Source organism: Trichomycterus rosablanca, chromosome 26 (assembly GCF_030014385.1).
Source record: "Trichomycterus rosablanca isolate fTriRos1 chromosome 26, fTriRos1.hap1, whole genome shotgun sequence".
Classification (NCBI taxonomy): Eukaryota; Metazoa; Chordata; class Actinopteri; order Siluriformes; family Trichomycteridae; genus Trichomycterus; species Trichomycterus rosablanca.
The window spans coordinates 7069537-7083747 of NC_086013.1; the positions used below are offsets into that span (position 1 = coordinate 7069537).

At 37.1% G+C, this 14211-nt stretch overlaps 1 pseudogene; it reads right to left on the reverse strand.

Moving 5' to 3' along the window:
* Positions 1-731: 731 nt before the first annotated feature.
* LOC134303722 (craniofacial development protein 2-like) lies at positions 732-1665 on the reverse strand (annotated as a pseudogene).
* Positions 1666-14211: the final 12546 nt, after the last annotated feature.

Genomic DNA, 14211 nt, shown 5'->3' on the forward strand with positions numbered 1-14211 from the left:
CCTTGCTTGCATGAGGTATCAGAGCTATTGTGCGATAATTAGAGCAGTCAGCTACATCTCCTTTCTTGTGTAGCGGTATAATGATTGACCTTTTCCACTCTTTGGGCCATGTCTTTGTTGTCCATATTTTCTGGCACAGTGTTGTCATTGCTTCTATTATGGCTTTGGATTCTTGCAGCACCTCTATGGGAATTCCATCTATTCCCGGAGCCTTGTTCCTGGCTATACCTTTAATCGCTGATTCCACCTCTTCTTTTAGTATGGCTGGCTCATCTTCATAATCTTGCATCTCTAAGTAACTGTCAGGTTGGATACTTTTGTATAGTGTTTGCGTGTACACTTTCCATTGGTCCTTGATGCCTGAAGCCTCATTGTACACCTTCCCATTTTCATCCCTTAGCATGCACGTTCTTGGCTTGCATTTTCTTTTGAATTGCCTGATCTTTTGGAAGGCGGATCTTGTTCTTCCTTTCATGCACTCAGCTTCCATGTCTTTGCGGACTGCCCTTTGAAACTCTCTGTTGTATTGGGCTTCTGCAGTGCTATCGCCTTTGGATTTGGCTGCCTTACGCTATCTGCAGGGTTTCTACAGTCTTCCAGTTGGGACATCTTTTTTTTCTTCACTTTGTCTAGATTTTGTTCGCATTCTTCGCGTACGATTGATTTCATGGTGTCCCATAGTTCATCCGGAGTTCGTTCTTCGTCCATGTTTAACATTTCAAATGTGTTACTCAGTCAGCTCCTGAATTCCACTGGTATATAAGATAAGATAAGATATTGTCGACATTGTACTTGGGTGATGTCTTGACTTGATTGTTCTTTTGTAGCCTCACTTGAATTCGGCATACTAGAAGCTGATGATCTGTTCCACAGTCTGCGCCAGGCTTTGTCTTTACAGATTTTATCGAACTTCTCCATCGCTGTCTACCGCATTTGTAGTCAATCTGATTCCTGTGCTGCTTGTTTGGAGCAGTCCACGTGTATAGACGACGTTTATGTTGTTGGAACATGGTGTTGGCTATGAATCATAGATCATTTGCCTTACAGAATTCCACCATGCGTTCGCCGGCATCATTTCGGTCTCCCAAACCATATTTTCCAACTGTTGGCATTTCTGTCTGATCTCCAACTTTGGCATTCCAGTCTCCCATCACTATGAGCTGATCGCGATCGCTGATCGACTTCTTGCTGTAGCTGTTCATAGAACTGAGCCACATCTTCTTCTTTTGCATCTGTTGTCGGCGCATAGATCTGAATGATAGTGGTCTTGATTGGCTTGCCATGGAGTCGAAGTGACATGATGCGCTCGCTGATGTTTTTGTACTGCACAACCGCTTTGCTGACGCGTTTCGTGACGATGACTGCTACACCATGTCTCCTCTGCCTTTCGTTGCCACTGTAGCATACAACAGGGTCATTTGATGTGAAGTGTCCTTGGCCGGTCCATTTCAGTTCACTGATGCAGAGTATTTCGAGGTCTTGAGCTACCATTTCTTGTTTCACAATTTTAATCTTTCCTTGGTTCATAGTTTGCACATTCCATGTTCTGATCTTGATTGGTTTGTAGCTTCGGATGGTCATTTCTGACACAGGCACATCAGCCATTAGACATCCCGGAGGCTTTGGTCCAATAGCGTCACAAATCCTGGACGTATTTCGACGCATCTTTGGCTCTTCCCAGTAGAATGTTGAGTGCCTTCCGACCTGAGGGGCTCATCTTCCAGCACTATGTCTTGAAGTCTGTTATTGCCGCTATCCATTGTGTTTTCTTGGCTTGTACGGAAGTAGATTGCCAGGCCTTTCTTCCGCGCAGTCATGCATACTCTTCTATGACCGCTGATGCCCAGTCAGAAGATAAGCAGTTGACCATTGTTGGGGTCCACATGCAACTATGATATTATTATAACCAACCCTAAATAAACATTTTAAACCCTGATAGACTATACTACTATAACCAACCCTAAAAAACATTTTAAACTCTGATCTACACTATATTACTACAACCACCCCTAAAAAACATTTTAAACCCTGGTCTACACTATATTACTATAACCACCCTAAATAAACATTTCAAACCCTGATCTACACTATATTACTATAACCACCCTAAATAAACATTTCAAACCCTTATCTACACTATATTACTATAACCACCTGAGAGAAATTACCCCCCTTCTCTCACCATTTTGTATATTGAATGAGTCCTCCTGTTTGATACCCCATCCTGTATCACCCCCACTCCCTGTATCACTCCCCACTCCTACACACACCTAATCGTGTCTCCTCACACCTTTTGTTATCCTGTACCATGACCCCCTCTATTGTACCCATCATAAAGCCAAAACCCTTTTGACCACCCTTCCCCATTCTTTCTCCTGTATTACCCACTATAAAACCAACACCCTTCCAGTACCCCCCTCTATTCCCATTTAATTTTCCTTTTGATCCTTGTAATTCCTCCCCTCATTTCTTCCCAAAAGTCTTCCCAAAATATGTCTAGTTAGATTTTCTGTTGGTCTTCCAAGCTGCGCCCATACATCTGTATGTGTTAATAAAGACTCTTTGGATGAAGACCCTGACTCCTGTATGCCGAATTTCTAACAACTTGGTGCCGTGACCCGGATGGCAAACTGAAACCCCATTTCGAACCTAACAGAAATTTTGGCTGAATAAGATAAAAAGGAGTCAGTAAAGGTTTTCCTCTTTGACAAAGGGACAATTTTAATGCATTGTGTCACTGGTGGTAACTGTTAGCCTCTTTAAAAAGGGAAGATTTTAATGCATTGTGTTACTGTCGGTAACTGTTAGCCTCTTTGAAAAAGGGACACTTTTAATGCATTGTGTTACTGGTGGTAACTGTTACTGTTTGGAAACCTCTTAACTACAAATCTAGCACTTTAGTTAAGGGAGGGACTGAAATGCCTGAGTGGACTGATTTAGATTTTGAAAAGTTAATTAATGACATAGTAAAGAAACATATTAACGAACAAAAGAGAAGTCAGTACTTTTCATCCAAAGGTTTCTCTGTTGATCTAGTATGGACTCTGGCTGAGTGTAAAACAGCTTTAGGCTATGGTCTAAAGCATGACTCAGTGAAGGAATGTCTTTTTGTTAATAAGCAATACTGGGAATACAAGTTGAAATCTATAGATGACAAGTTAAAAGAAGCTGAGGGTAAAAAGCATTTAACAACTGATATAGATGCCCAGAGAACATGTGAAAAAATTCAGCGCTCACTGACAGATATCAGGCAGCAACATGCTAAATGCATATCTAAACCAGAACATCAGTACTGCCCCCCACCAGAGGCCAGGACATTAATCAGGGGTGGAAAATATTTAGGGACTGGATTAGCCGTAAGTGTCATAAGACCACTGACTGGGGACAGATTGCACGTTGTAAACAAAGGAAAGGGGAATCAGTGACAGAGTATTGTGAGCGGTTTGAAAGAGTTTTTCTGTGTCATTGTGGGATTGATGAATACAACAGCGATAACATCAAACCACTGAAGGTCCCCATTTTGGACAGCTGGTTGAATCATTGAGACCAGATCTCAGACAGGCTCTGGTAACAGCTGTTCCAAATTGAAGAAAAACTAAGTGGGGTGATCTTAAAAATGAACTTGACCATTTAGACTTGGATCTAGAACCAAATCATGTACAGCATCAGTACATGCCCTTACAGCAAACAGATCTAACTCAGGTTCCCGTCAAAAGTTCTATAGTCAGAGGAAAGAGTCACTATGTCACTACTGTCATAAAATCGGTCATTATGCAAAAGATTATCATAAAAAACAAGCAGATAATCGCAGAAAACGCTTAAAGGTGAATGATAGTCAGGAGGCCATCCCACAGGAAATATCAGCAGGGAATGCTTTCCAAGGAATATCACAGGACCAGTTAGCTATTATAATCAAAGCAGTGCAAGAATGCACAGGGGTTTCAACATTTCCATCTACTTCAGCTTTAAACTAATTTGCCCAGCTGCTTCAGCCTTTCTGTGTGCTATCAGTAAAGTATTTGATAACTGCATTTTTGTTGATGTTCAAATCAGGGAACAGAATTTGTAATTCCTTGACAAAGATATGAGGGCACTTCCCAATTTTTTGGCTAGCAAAGGACACAAGGCCAGTCATGACAAGTCAGTTGTGTTGTGCGGGTGTACAATATTTGGGACAGGGGTTCCTAGAAGAATTTTGCCTTCTAGAAGCTCTGCAATTAATACTGCCAACCACAGTGCACAAATTGCAAGCATTCTTGGGTCCATGCATGTAGACCCTGGATAGATTCTTATGCTGCAATTTCACAACCACTATACGATCTGCTTAAAGGTAACCCTGAACAATATGACCCTGTAGCGCACACAGATGATGGCACATTTGCTTTTGTCAAGTTCAAGTCAGGTCTCGGTCTTTGTGATCCAAACAAGCCTTTAACTGTTTTTGTACGTGAGGATTGTGAACTCATGACATCCTAATGCACCCATGAACAACCCTTCCTCCCTTATGATGTCTTCACTGACTGATGCCACTGAGGAAGGAGACGACCATGATTGCATTGAATTATCTAATCCTCATCCTGTTTTTAAAGATGCCACTTTCAATAACTCTGATTTGATTCTTTTTACCGATGGTTCCTCAACCCACAGATGATGAGGGGTGATCAACGTGGATCTGAATGGGCAGTAACTGACAGCTACTAAACTTTAGCCAGCGGTAGTATTCCTCCTTAATCAGCCCTACAGGCTGAGTTAGTGGCCCTAACTGAAGTATGTAAACTTGCATCAGGCAGGAGGGCTATGGTTTATACAGATTCTTGTTATGCATTTGGGGTGGCTCATGGTTTTGGGCACTTGTGGAAACATAGAGGTTTCCTGACGGCTGCAGGTACCCCTGTTAAAAAATGCTAATTTGGTACAGAATCTTTTGGAGGCAGTTCACTTACCCACAGATTTAGCTATTGTAAAAGTCAAAGCACACGCTGGGGACATTTCATTTGAAGCACAAGGCAACAGATTGGTTAATGAAGTAGCGAAAAGGACACATTTTTTACCACCAGCAAGCATTGCATCACTTACTAACACTGAGTGTAGCAGTAATAACATATCTTCCATTTCTAAGTTAAAGTCTGATTCTCCAAGCTGAGAACTGTGGACATTTAGGAAACAGTCTTAGAACCTAGATGGGATGGGCCATATCAGGTTCTGCTAATTACTGACTCGGCAGTGAAATTTGAGGGAAAGATAACATGGATTCATGTTTCTCACTGTAAGGTCGTGTCTGCTCCTCTGAATTGAGTGTTAGGGTCAGTAAGAGGAGGGGTGGGTAATGTACAGAGCCACAGAGAAGAACTATTGCTTCTAGACTATGGGGGCCAAACTCTGTGGTAAAGACTTTTCCACACACTGTACATTACCATAGCAGCCCCTTCTGAGGGACAGATAGGGAGGAGCAGCAAGTAACCTTACATAACAAGCAAATTAATTAATTAATTAATTAATTGATTAGACTTAATTCATTGAGGAACAGTTCACTGCGTATGTTTCTTTGTGTCTCCCACAGAACTACCCAGAGTGCTGAGTGTCTGCACAACGACCCGCCTAATTGACTGCCATTGTGGAAACCCACTGGAACAACATGTCCACCTGACACGCTCAAACATGGTTTTACAACAGAGGTGTGACACATTGCCATGCGACTAACGACCCAAGCTCCCTGGACACATCTTACCTGAAGACACCATACTTCTTAGACAATCTTGGCATAACTTTACGGAAATAGGCATTGTCCTATTCTGTATAGTTATAACCTCTTTAAATGTTTGTTTTTGTCTACTTATTGTTTGTATGTTTCGTATTTGTAGATTTTGGTTTTGTGATTCTCCATTAGGGAGAATCAAAGGGGGGGATTGAGAGAAATTACCCCCCTTCTCTCACCATTTTGTATATTGAATGAGCCCTCCTGTTTGAGCTCCCATCCTGTATCACCCCCACTCCCTGTCTCCTACACACACCTAATCGTGTTTCCTCACACCTTTTGTTATCCTGTACCATGAACTCCTCTATTGTACCCATCATAAAGCCAAAACCCTTTTGATCACCCTTCCCAATTCTTTCTCCTGTATTACCAACTATAAAACCAACACCCTTCCAGTTCCCTCTATTCCCATTTAATTTTCCCTTTGATCCTTGTAATTCCTCCCCTCATTTCTTGTGTATATAAAGTCTTCCCAAAATATGTCTAGTTAGATGGTTATAGTTCTGTTGGTCTTCCAAGCTGCGCCCATACATCTGTATGTGTTAATAAAGACTCTTTGGATGAAGACCCGGTCTCCTGACTCCTGTATGCCAAATTTCTAACACACCCTAAATAAACATTTCAAACCCTGATCTACACTATATTACTATAACAACCAGGCACGTGCACAGATAGACCCCTAGTGGTGCTCAAGCACCTGCCCTTTTGCCCTGGATGAGAAAAGTGCCCTTTCTGTTGGAACCCAATTTTTTTCTACAATCATTAATATTTAAAAATACAAATTACCCTCTCTGTCATCAATTCCCCCAAAAGTGTTTTACTGTTTTACAAATTAGACAAGGTCACTAGTTTTGTTTAATTTAAATTATTACTTATTTTGATGTAAAAGCCTAAAGAAAAAAAAGCATGAGCACAAATATTTTGCAGGAAAATGTCAAGTAGCTCTCACAGTAAAGTGTTGAAAATAAATACAAACATACAATATTTTATAATTACAGCATCCTGGCCAAAACGCTGTGTAGGAAAAGTCACCTTTAGTCAAGGAGTTGTTTTCATGCAAGCATTTATACTAACATTTACATTTTTAGCATTTAGCAGACACTTTTATCCACAATGAGCGGAACATGATGAGCAAGTGAGGGTTAATGACCTTGCTCAGGGACCCAACAGTGGCAGCTTGGTGGTGGCAGGGCTTGAACTGGCAACTTTGTGTTTACTAGTCAGTACGTTAACCACTGAGCTATCACTGGCCTAGACCAATTTATGTAGAAGGCTAAATATAAAGCTCTATAATATAGAAAAGCATACAAAAAATGATGAATGAATAGGAAAATGTTATTTAGCTGTCTATTAGATTTTATTGGCAGAATAATAGGCCCATTGTTAACATTAACTACCCAAAGTGGGTTTCTGATTTGAAATCAAAGGTAGATCTTAAGTTGAGCTATTTTTTGATGATTATTTAATATATTGTTTGGTTATTAAAAAGCGTGCACAGTATGGCCTTGTTTTTGCCTGTTTTTCATTTATTTATGCAATTTGATCATTTGAGTTATTTGATTAGATGTGTAGTGATTGTGTTAACAAAAATAAAAATATCCTACTGTGTTTTTTTTTTATTATTTTATTACTAATTTTGGCAATGGGTGCCCTTTTTTTGGCTTGAGCACCTGCCCCCAAAAATGTCTGTGCACGTGCCTGACCTTAGATAACATAGCCCCACTCAAAACTAAACTGATTAGGGAGAAAAAACTTGCTCCATGGTACAATGACCACACATGCGCACTTAAACAAGCAGCACGGGAATTAGAACGCAAGTGGCGTCACACTACACTGGAAGTGTATAAGAATGCTTGGTGTAAAGATGCTCTAACTGAGTATAAACGCCCTTATAAAAGCTAAATCTTCATATTATTCATCGCTAATAGAGAAAAATAAAAACAATCCTAGATTCCTTTTCAAGACAGTGTCCAAATTAACTACAAACGTCAATGAAACTGAATCTAATATACCACCCGACTGTACCAGCGATGATTTTTAAAAATTCTTTAATGATAAGATAGAAAAAATATGACGTCAGAGTGTGTCACTTCCCAATGTTAAGTATGGACTCACTCTGAGCAGCATTGGTGAGAATAGTAATGATAATAGTAACGAGTTAATCCAACTAAATTCCTTTAATCCAATCTCCCAAAATGAACTAACTGTGTTGATAAAATCATCAAAGTCATCATCGTGTATACTCGATCCTGTTCCAACTCGTTTACTTAAAGATCTACTCCCAGCTATTGTAGAGGCCAAAGGAAATTGTGTGTTGCTGAAAATGAATTAAGCGATTTCAGAACCACAAATTATTAGGAATGTACAAAAACACTAAGGCACTCCACGTGTTTAAAGCGCTTATCTGAGCTTGTCTAATGCAGAAAATGCTTTGTGTAATGTCACTATCAGCAAAGTAATAGGAACGTACAAAAACACTAAATACCTCCAGAACTGTCATTAAATCTCTTCATTTGAGTTTTTGCGTGTTGCATTGTCACATTCAACAAAATAATAGGAATGAACTAAAACAGAAAAACGTTTGAAATTTGAGCTTGAAACACTTCTTTGAGCTTGCCTGACTCTGAAATTGAATAGTGCCATGCCACTATCAACAAGGTAATATGAATGTATACAAACACTAACACTCCAGATGTGTTTAAATCGCTTATCTGAGCTTGTCTGATTCAGAAATTTCTTATTGTATTGTGACTATTAACAAAGTATTAGGAAAGTTCAAACACACAGAAACACATGACATCTGTGTTTAAAGTGCTCTTCTGAGCTTCTCTGATGCTGAAAATGAATTGTGCGATTTCAGAACCACAAATTATTAGGAATGTCCAAAAACACTAAGGCACTCCACAACTGTGTTTAAAGCGCTTATCTGAGCTTGTCTAATGCAAGAAAACGCTTTTTGTAATGTCATAAGTAACTGGAATTAACAACAACATTTAAGATCTGTTCTTGAAGCACTTCTTTGAGCTTGACTGACTCTGAAAGTGAACAGTGCAATATCACTATCAATAAGGTAATATGAAAAAAAAAAAAACACTAAAACACTCCAGGTGTGTAAAGCGCTTATCTAAGCTTGTCTAATGCAGAAATGTCTTATTGTACTGAAATTATTAACAAAGTTTTAGAAAAGTTTAAACACATATGAGATCTGTGTTTGAAGTGCTCTTCTGAGCTTGTCTGATGCTGAAAATGAATTACGATTTCAGCACCACAAATTATTAGAAATGTACAAAAAAACCAAGGCACTCCACAAATGTGTTTAAATCACTTATCTGAGCTTGTCTAATGCAAGAAAATGCTTTTTTGTAATGTCATTAGTAAAAGGAATGAACAAAAACACAAAAACATTTAAGATCTGTGCTTGAAGCACTTCTTTGAGCTTGCCTGACTCTGAAAGTGAACAGTACAATATCACTATCAAAAGGTAAAATAAAAAAAAATAAAAATAAATAAAAATAAAAAAACACTTCAACACTCCAGATGTGTAAAGCGCTTATCTAAGCTTGTCTAATGCAGGAATTACTTATTGTACTGAAACTATTAACAAAGTTTTAGAAAAGTTCAAAAACATATGAGATCTGTGTTTAAAGTGCTTCTCTGAGCTTGTCGGACGTTGAAAATCAATTGTGCGATTTCAAAACCACGAATTATTAGGAATGTACAAAAACACTAAGGCACTTCACAACTGTGTTTAAAGCGCTTATCGCTCAGATAACTACTTTAAACACAGTTGTGAAGTGCCTTAGTGTTTTGTGTTAGTGTCTAATGCAGAAAATGCTTTGTGTAATGTCACTATCAGCAAAGTATTAGGAATTTTCAAAAACACTACAAACCTCCACAACTGTCATTAAATCGCTTCTCTGAGCTTGTCTGCGCTGAAAATGCGTGTTGCATTGTCACAATTAACAAAACTATAGAAATGAACAAAAACACAAAAACATTTAAAATCTGTGTTTAAAGCACTTGCCTGAATCTTAAAGTGAACAGTGCAATGTCACTATCAACGAGGTAATATGAATGTATACAAACACTATAACACTTCAGATTTGTTTTAATTGCTTATCCGAGCCTGTCTGATTCAGAAATTTCTTATTGTAATGTAACTGTTAACATGTGTATATATATGTCTGTGTGTACATACATGTACCGTCAAGGAGATGCTCAAAAAATTTCGTTGTGCACTGTGCAATGACAATAAAGGCATTCTATTCTATTCTATTCTATTCTATTCTATTCTATTCTAACTGTTAACAAAGTATTAGAAAAGTTCAAAAACACAAAAGCATATGAGATCTGTGTTTAAAGTGCTCTTCTGAGCTGGTCTGATGCTGAAAATGAATTGTGCGATTTTAGAACCACAAATTATTAGGAATGTACAAAAACACTAAGGCACTCCACAACTGTGTTTAAAGCACTTATCTGAGCTCGTCTAATGCAAGAAAATGCTTTTTGTAATGTCATGAGTAACAGGAATTAACAAAAAAACAAAAACATTGCTTGACTCTAAAAGTGAATAGTGCAATATCACTTTCAATAAGGAATGAACAAAAACACTACAACACTCCAGTTTTTTTTTTAAAGTTTGTCTGAGCTTGTCTAATCCAGAAACTGCTTATTGTATTGTAACTATTAACGAAGGAAAGACCGAAGACAAAAACAACACAAAAACTGTCCTTAGGTTGCTTCAATGAGCTTGTCTGACGTTGAAAATGCAAATTGTTAGGTATTTTCCAAAATACTAAAAACCTTCAGAACTGTCATTTAATTGCTTGTATGAGTTTGACTGATGTTGAAATTGCGTGTTGCTGAAAATGAATTAAGCGATTTTAAAACCACAAATTATTAGGAATGTACAAAAACACTAAGGCACTCCCCAACTGTGTTTAAAGCGCTCATCTGAGCTTGTCTAATGCAGAAAATGCTTTGTGTAATGTCACTATCAGCAAAGTAATAGGAACGTACAAAACTACTAAATACCTTCAGAACTGTCATTAAATCTCTTCATTTGAGTTTTTCCGTGTTGCATTGTCACAATCAACAAAATAATAGGAATAAACTAAAACAGAAAAACGTTTGAAATTTGTGCTTGAAACACTTCTTTGAGCTTGCCTGACTCTGAAAGTGAACAGTGCAATATCACTATCAATAAGGTAATATGAAAAAAAAAAAAAACACTACAACACTCCAGGTGTGTAAAGCGCTTATCTAAGCTTGTCTTATGTAGAAATTACTTATAGTACTGAAACTATTAACAAAGTTTTAGAAAAGTTCAAAAACAAATGAGATCTGTGTTTAAAGTGCTCTTCTGAGCTTGTCTGATGCTGAAAATGAATTGTACGATTTCAGAACCACAAATTATTAAGAATGTACAAAAACACTAAGGCACTCCACAACTGTGTTTAAAGTGCTTATCTGAGTGTGTCTAATGCAGAAAAGGCTTTGTGTAATGTCACTATCAGCAAAGTAATAGGAATTTTCAAAAACACTACAAACCTCCACAACTGTCATTAAATCGCTTCTCTGAGCTTGTTTGCACTGAAAATGCGTGTTGAATTGTCACAATTAAAAAAATATAGAATTGAACAAAAACAAAAAAACATTTGAAATTTGTGATTAAAGCACTTCTTTGAGCTTGGCTGACTCTTAAAGTGAACAGTGCAATGTCACTATCAACGAGGTAATATGAATGTATATAAAACACTTACAACACTCCAGATGTGTTTTAATTGCTTATCCGAGCCTGTCTGATTCAGAAATTTCTTATTGTATTGTAACTGTTAACAAAGTATTAGAAAAGTTAAAAAACACAAAAGCATATGAGATCTGTGTTTAAAGTGCTCTTCTGAGCTGGTCTGATGTTGAAAATGAATTGTGTGATTTCAGAACCACAAATTATTAGGAATGTACAAAAACACTAAGGCACTCCACAACTGTGTTTAAAGCGCTTATCTGAGCTTGTTTAATGCAAGAAAACGCTTTTTGTAATGTCATGAGTAATAGGAATGAACAAAAACACAAAAAACATTTAAGATCTGTGCTTGAAGCACTTCTTTGAGCTTGCCTGACTCTGAAAGTGAACAGTGCAATATCACTATCAATAAGGTAATATGAAAAAAAACAAAAAAACACTACAACACTCCAGGTGTGTAAAGCGCTTATCTAAGCTTGTCTAATGTAGAAATTACTTATTGTACTGAAACTATTAACAAAGTTTTAGAAAAGTTCGAAAACATATGACATCTGTGTTTAAAGTGCTCTTCTGAACTTGTCTGATGCTGAAAATGAATTGTACGATTTCAGAACCACAAATTATTAGGAATGTCCAAACCACTAAGGCACTCCACAACTGTGTTTAAAGCGCTTATCTGAGCTTGTCTAATGCAGAAAATGCTTTATGTAATTTATCAAATAAGCAATTTGCTTATTGTATTGTAACAATTAAAAAAACAAAAACTTATGAGATCTGTGTTTAAAGTGCTTCTCTGAGCATGTCGGACGTTGATATTGAATTGTGCGATTTCAAAACCACAAACTACATTTGTACGATTTCAGAACCACAAATTATTAGGAATGTACAAAAACACTAACGCACTCCACAACTGTGTTTAAAGCGCTTATCTGAGCTTGTCTAATGCAAGAAAATGCGTTTTGTAATGTCATGAGTAACAGGAATTAACAAAAAAACAAAAACATTTAAGATCTGTGCTTGACTCTAAAAGTGAATAGTCCAATATCACTATCAATAAGGAATGATCAAAAACACTACAACACTCCAAATTTTTTTAAAGAGTTTGTCTGAGCTTGTCTGATCCAGAAACTGCTTATTGTATTGTAACTATTACCGAAACAAAAACAAAAAAAAGACCAAAACTGTCTTTAGGTTGCTTCAATGAGCTTGTCTGACGTTGAAAATGCAAGGTGTTAGATATTTTCAAAAACACAAAAAAACTTTCAGAACTGTCATTTAATCGCTTGTATGAATTTGACTGATGTTGAAATTGCGTGTTTCTGAAAATGAATTAAGCGATTTCAGAACCACATATTATTAGGAATGTACAAAAACACTAAGGCACTCCACAACTGTGTTTAAAGCGCTTATCTCAGCTTGTCTAATGCAGAAAATGCTTTGTGTAATGTCATAAGTAACTGGACTTAACAAAAACACAAAAACATTTAAGATCTGTGCTTGAAGCACTTCTTTGAGCTTTCCTTACTCTGAAAGTGAACAGTACAAGATCACTATCAATAAGGTAACATAAAAAATAAAAAAAAATTACTACAACACTCCAGGTGTGTAAAGCGCTTATCTAAGCTTGTCTAATGCAGAAATTACTTATTGTACTGACTCTACTTATTGTACTGACTCTAAAAGTTTCTATTAACAAAGTTTTAGAAAAGTTCAAAAACATGAGATCTGTGTTTAAAGTGCTCTTCTGAGCTGGTCTGATGCTGACATTGAATTGTGCGATTTCAGAACTACAAATTATTAGGAATGTACAAAAACACTAAGGCACTCCACAACTGTGTTTAAAGCGCTTATCTGAGCTCGTCTAATGCAAGAAAATGCTTTTTGTAATGTCATGAGTAACAGGAATTTAAAAAAAAAACATTGCTTGACTCTAAAAGTGAATAGTGCAATATCACTATCAATGAGGAATGAACAAAAACACTACAACACTCCAGTTTTTTTTAAAGAGTTTGTCTGAGCTTGTCTGATCCAGAAACTGCTTATTGTATTGTAACTATTAAGGAAGGAAAGACCGAAAACAAAAAAAACACCAAAACTGTCGTTAGGCTGCTTCAATGAGCTTGTCTGACTTTGAAAATGCAAAGTGTTAGGTATTTTCCAAAAAACTAAAAACCTTCAGAACTGTCATTTAATCACTTGTATGAATTTGACTGATGTTGAAATTGCGTGTTGCTGAAAATGAATTAAGCGATTTCAAAACCACAAATTATTAGGAATGTACAAAAACACTAAGGCACTCCACAACTGTGTTTAAAGCGCTTATCTGACCTTGTCTAATGCAGAAAATGCTTTATGTAATTTATCAAATAAGCAATTTGCTTATTGTATTGTAACAATTAAAAAAACAAAAACATATGAGATCTGTGTTTAAAGTGCTTCTCTGAGCATGTCGGACGATGAAAATGAATTGTGCGATTTCAAAACCACAAACTATTAGTAATGTACAAAAACACTAAGGCACTCCACAACTGTGTTTAAAGCGCTTATCTGAGCTTGTCTAATGCAAGAAAATGCTTTTTGTAATGTCATAAGTACCTGGAATTAACAAAAACATTTAAGATCTGTGCTTGAAGCACTTCTTTGAGCTTTCTTTACTCTGAAAATTGCTTGACTCTAAAAGTGAATAGTGCAATATCACTATCAATAAGGA